This window comes from Larimichthys crocea, chromosome XVII (assembly GCF_000972845.2).
Source record: "Larimichthys crocea isolate SSNF chromosome XVII, L_crocea_2.0, whole genome shotgun sequence".
NCBI lineage: Eukaryota > Metazoa > Chordata > Actinopteri > Sciaenidae > Larimichthys > Larimichthys crocea.
In genome coordinates this window covers 25,913,269-25,919,268 of record NC_040027.1, presented here as the reverse complement: position 1 = coordinate 25,919,268, position 6,000 = coordinate 25,913,269, and positions in this window count along the sequence as shown.

Sequence of the window (6,000 nt, the reverse complement as noted above, 5' to 3'; positions counted from 1 at the left end):
AAAATACCCAAACTCTAACTTTAACACAGGAAAAACATTCTAGTAAATCAGTAAGTATCAGGATTAAATGATTGAGTTGTGTTCGTATTCTTGGCACAGAGTCAAATACATTCTCAGTGGTGTTGGACTCCACCAAGATTGCCCCTTGTCTCTGTTCCATTCGTGGTATTCATGGACAGGATCTCAAGGTGCAGCCAGGGTGAGGAGAGTGTCCGGTTTGGGAACCTCAGGATCGAATCTCTGCTCTGTGCAGATGATGTGGTTCTGTTGGCTTCATCGTACCGTTACCTTTAGCTCACACCGGGACAATTTGCCTCTGTGTGTGATATGGCCGGGATGAGAGTCAGCACCTCTGAGTCTGAGGCCATGGTTCTCTGGAAAATGGTGGAATGCATGGTAAACGGTGGATCTCAATAAAGTGTAACTGGCAGGTTCGGCCAGCCTCTGGCACGCACCCCTCAGAAAGATGACCCCTATAATACAAACAATGCATTGAGATTCTATTATCAGTTCTTTGGAACTATTTGTAGTAGTAGGACTTTCTTTTCCACTGTTGCATAGTGTCCCTGCTCTCCTGGATTATGTCCAACCTCCCCTCATGCTGCACTGCTCCTTTGGGTGGGTCTTCTACAACAGTGTGAATGACCACTTGGTCCTGAGTGTTATCGTCCACATACTGCAGAAGATAGAAGTGTACAGTAAAGCAGAGCCTGCCACTGCTGCTTTGGTCCAGGTTTTAGATTCTCACTCGACTTTTACTATTTGGTATTTATTGTTTTATGCTTTGCTTTATCGAACTTTTGCCTGTTTGTTTAATGACCTTTTGATACTTTTATTTGCCACTTTATTACATTTTAATATTGTTCTTTAGTACTTGTAGTTTTTTATTTAGTTTTACTCTGGCTGGACTATGATAAGAAATACTAAATAAATGTGAGAAATTGTGAGAAAAGAACACAGAAGTGGTTACAGCTATTCCAAGGCATGAGTGAGCAGCTTTACAACTGTCTGATTTGCATCATATTTTTATGCTTTCGTCTTGATGGTGCCTTTGCTTTTCATTTCATTCTTGTGTATTTATTGCTGTGTGTGAACACTTTGCCCCTTTCATCTGGTGCCTACCTGGTTCAGTGTTAGCTGCAGCTCCTCTCTTAAAGGTTATCTTATCTCTGCTAAAAATCCACGTCTGATTTTACTTGTGGACTTGACTTTGTTGGTGGGAATCCCCTGGCTTTTGAAAGGTTAAATATGAGTTCAAACTAATTGAGTTGAACCTAATATGTAAGTGTAAGTCCCAAAGAGGCATTGTCAAAATTTAGCCAGGTCCTCTTTTGGCAGCATTACAATTGCATTTATTTTGTAAGTGTTCAGTGCTGCTCTTCTGGCCAGGTCTCTCTTGTAGTGGAAAATTGAATCTAAATTAGACTTTACTTTATTAGAAAAAAATTATGAGAAAACTGCACTGCTCTTACCAAATTGTAGAACTCCTTTTGAGATACTATTGACTACAAAAAATACACTGGAGTATTCCTGGATTCTCTTTTGGGTTCCAGCTATCAGTGAAGTTACATGCCATCAGTCTTTATGATGATTGATTTCACCTGTTACCCTCTGTAACCCATGTACTCTACTCAGAGTGTTTGATTGTGGAATTGATAGTGAAAAAAAACAAGATTTAAAATTTGGGCCAACTTGTTAAGTGGATTAAATTGGAGCTCAAAATTGATTTCACAGTGTGATTAATGTTTGGCTGGAGAAGTGTCCTTAACATGTTTAATCATGTATCAGAGGTGGCTTTGCTGGCTTTTGTTTCATAATGTAAATGAGTACCATCTGTGCTCTTGTTAGATGATGGCTGAGGGTCATTACTGTGCAAATTAAAGAGTTAATTTTGCCAACTGGGTGTTTCCCTGTCATCTGAAAAACTGACTGGTCCATCTTCACAAAACATTACAATAAAATGAGGCCTGATACAAATATTTTTACAATTTTTTACATGTTGAATCAGAATAATACCTTAGAGAATGACATTTTTCATATTTTAGTTGAACTTTTGCTACCTTTGTCTCTTATTACTATGAATAAACCTATAGGTAATAACCTCGATCTTGATCTTCTATGACATTGACTGCACTAGGGAACCATCTGCTTGGAATTTACTTTATTGGCTCGCCTCATTTAAGATGTCTGCATACACACAGATACAGGTACTACAGGTTTTGGGCTCCACAATCTCCCAAGAAGCCTACTGCATCTGCACAGCAGTCATAAAGTCTGCTCTCAAAACAGACTGCAACAAACAGCCAGGAAAGCAAGGGGGAAAAAAAGTCGGCCCTTGTCAGCCTCCCCTACACTCAGTGTACTTCCAGAGCCAGGACACGAGAAGTGGACACACTGCAGAGCCCTTACTCAGGGCACATTCTAACACATTCTTCCCTCTGGTATAGAGAGCACTCTATGCCAGACAACTTTTTTTTTCTTCATTTCATCAAAAGTTAAATCAATTTCCAGTTAAATAACGCTGCAATACCGCTTCATATTACTGTTTGATGTTGTACTGAATATCAGCAGAGCTAAACCGAATCACAGCCGTGCTGATGTTCAGCACAACATCCCTCTCATGTGATATTGTTTACATGTTTATGCTACACTGTAATGTATAAAAAATTTGTGTATTAGTATTGCAGGAAATTGATTTATCTGTTGATGACATGAAAAGAAACTGTTCCTGTGTCTGGCATGCAGTGCTCTTTTTTTTTTCTTTTATACAACAACTCTACAAATATGATTTGTTAGTTTACAGTAAGAAGTGACAACAGATTATGATTTCTTTGTTTATTTAATTGTTTATTTGGCTCCACCAGCGCAAATTGACTTTTTCCTGACCAGTAACTTACTTTAACTTTAATCTACACGTTACCGCAGCCCAGTCTGCGTGAATAATTTTGAGACTTGGCCGTGTCTGAAAGCAGATCAAATCTAATGTCATTAGCTACGTTTTTGTGCTTCTCTGATTGGTTTGATGTCATATGAGCTCAGTTGGAGGTTTGCCCTGAAGTATCCAGGCTTCTTTCTTTCCCTTCATCCTCTTCTGATGACCACTCATAGTTTAAGTCAAATGTTTTAGTGGAAACTTTGGAAACATAAGAAACAATCAATGTCATGAATATTAAGAGACTAAAGTCTAAATCATAGTTCCACACACTGAGTTTATTCCTGTTCGCTATGAAGGAAAAACAGCAGGAAATTGAAGCTGCCAACAAATGTCATGGATTTTGGGGAACAACACGACCAAAAGTGATGCAATGGTTGGATAAAAGCAGTTACTTCTATTACTGGAACCGTTGTTGTGAAGAGTTTCATCAATTCAAAGATGATTAGTAAAAAAACCTGGAAAGTGAAGAGATAAAACTGTGGAAGATGCCGTTGTTTTCTTGCTTTCTGACATGAATAAATTCCATGTTAGCTCTGTGTATAAAGTCAGACCCTGTCTACCTGGTAGTGATGACCAAGTGATGACACATGAGTCATTTTCTAAGGCTTGGTGAATGGGTGGAGTGCCCCTTTAAGTTTTAATACAGGGGGTCATGAATAAAGAAGCACTCTGGGCAGTCTCCGTCATCTTAAATGAATGTATTTTATTACAGTACTGGTACAGGAAACAGACACCACATATCAACCAGCTTGCCAACCCCCCTCCCCACTAGCATAGTTATCCCCAAGCTGCCATGAAAAGCAGCCATAAAGAGGGGCATTTATGGCTCTGCTCAGAGATCTTGTCTTATTCTCTAAGCACAAATCTAGTCAAAACCAGTTTCCCAAAAAATCTTTCATGTAATTGAGACACTCCAAGGTCTTCTGATCTTTAGAGTGATTCAGCAATAGTACATATACAACACATTTTAGTGATTTTCTACCAGAGGCCAAAAACATCACTGAATGTGGAAGGTTGTTTCATAAGTGGAACAGGCACAGTAGTAATGCCGCTATGCATTCAAAAACATGGGAAAACCACTTAAATGAAGAGCTGTTGTGCAATAAACTCAATTTGTAATCTCATTCCGATGCCTACAGACCACAGACTGTCGGGTACAGTACATCATAAAAAAAGTCGATACCAGCCAGACGTAGCAAGTTAGTTTTGCCACTCTTTAGTGAAGAGGGGGTCAGAATCACATATGCTGTGAGGGAGTTATGTCTTCAAAGATACATGTTATTCATTTTTCTAACAATTCCCATGAAAAGACAACATGCACCTGTGTCTCCTAGCTCCAAGTTCTACTGAAGATTTAAATCAAACAGAGTTCAAATATATAATTTCCATTTTAAAGACAAACATTATTCATACAAGAGGTATTTGTTGGGGAGGATGGTGTGTGTGTGTGTGTGTGTGTGTGTGTGTGTGTGTGTGTGGGATGAAGTCAAAATAAATCACAGTGTGTGTATTCATACGACAGTGTGCTGACTGATGTGTTTTTAATAATTTTTGGACAACAATGAACTCAAGGTTGGACCAGAGTGAAGGACGCGGACAGGGAATAATTAAAAATAAAGTCTTTGGAGTGTTGGTTAGGTCAGTTGGTAGAGCATAAACCCCATGTACAAATCCTTGCCACAGCGGTCCAGGGTTCAAATCCGACCTGTGGCCCTTTGCTGCATGTCATTCCTCATCTCTCTCCCCACATTCCTGTCACTCTTCAGCTGTCTCTATGCAATAAAGTGATGAAAAAAGCCAAAAAGATATAAATGTATATAATAAATAAACTCTTTGTTATAACAGGGACGTGACAAAAGAGTCATAGCTCTTTTATTTGGAAATCTGAAGTCAGTTTAGAGTTTGGGAATAATGGCTGAGGAGATGATGTGGGCAGTGGTGATTGAGAGGAAGCATGACTGGCTGTCAGGCAGAAGAAAAGGAAGCAGGTAATCAGAATCAGAAATACTTTAATAATAATCCCTGTGGAAAATTATTTAATTTAGCATTATTATTATTTTAATGATAATGAATAATGAAAAAACACTTTTTAAATTATCCATCCATCTGAACATTTCTTGAATAAATAAACATAAATAACATTAATATAATGTTCTTCTTGTATCCTCAGGTAGCAGATAAGACAAGTCTCATCAAGTCAAACACATAGAAAAGGACTGCTGATGAGGATGAAGATATCTAACTTGTGTAAATGAACTCTTGGTATAACATTTTCAAGTGACTGCATCAGAAATAAAATGAAGAGCATTCTCAAAACCAGCCAGTTGTATCCCAATCTCCAAAATGACCAGCCTGTATACAGTGTTGCCCATGGCCTGGCCTGCCTGCTACTCAAGTCCTCGATGTTGCATCTGCAGCAGGAACCTGTCCAGGTGATGTTTCCTGTAAGTGAACTCCTGCCGGTAAATGCACTAATATGTCGGCCTAGATTGAGTCATTCCATATGACTGAATATGGGTGAAAATGTATACTCAAGTACTCCCATAAAATTACTATCTGAGAAGCCTGCTCATGTTCAAATAAAAATGTACCTGCTTTAATATTTTAGGGTGGGCCAATGCAGAATCATGTCAAAACATCACTTGGTGCTACCTGACATACTGACTGATGAGGCTATGAAAGATGTTTCTCATCCAAATGGTAAAATCAAGATTATGTAACACTATATAACGAACTGATGGATTTCATGCTGCATAAAAGGAAGCAGCACAATGCCCCTTGACTCTTGAATATTGAATCTTGTATGAAAGATGTCAGCTTGATTCAACCTCTGAGGGCAGCAGTGATGAGGTGTACAGTAGAACACCCACTCTCCACTATAAATTGGACAAAAACACAACAGGGGCACTCGCTGCTAGTTTTATTCTAAATGTCAAATGTCTTGCACTATGAAGTCAAGTTATTGTAAGATGATTTAACTTTAGTACATTTAGTGTACTGCTTACTGCAGGCTCACTGTGTGACAGGTCCCTTCAGCTTCACTGCTTTCCATCAACAACAAGTTG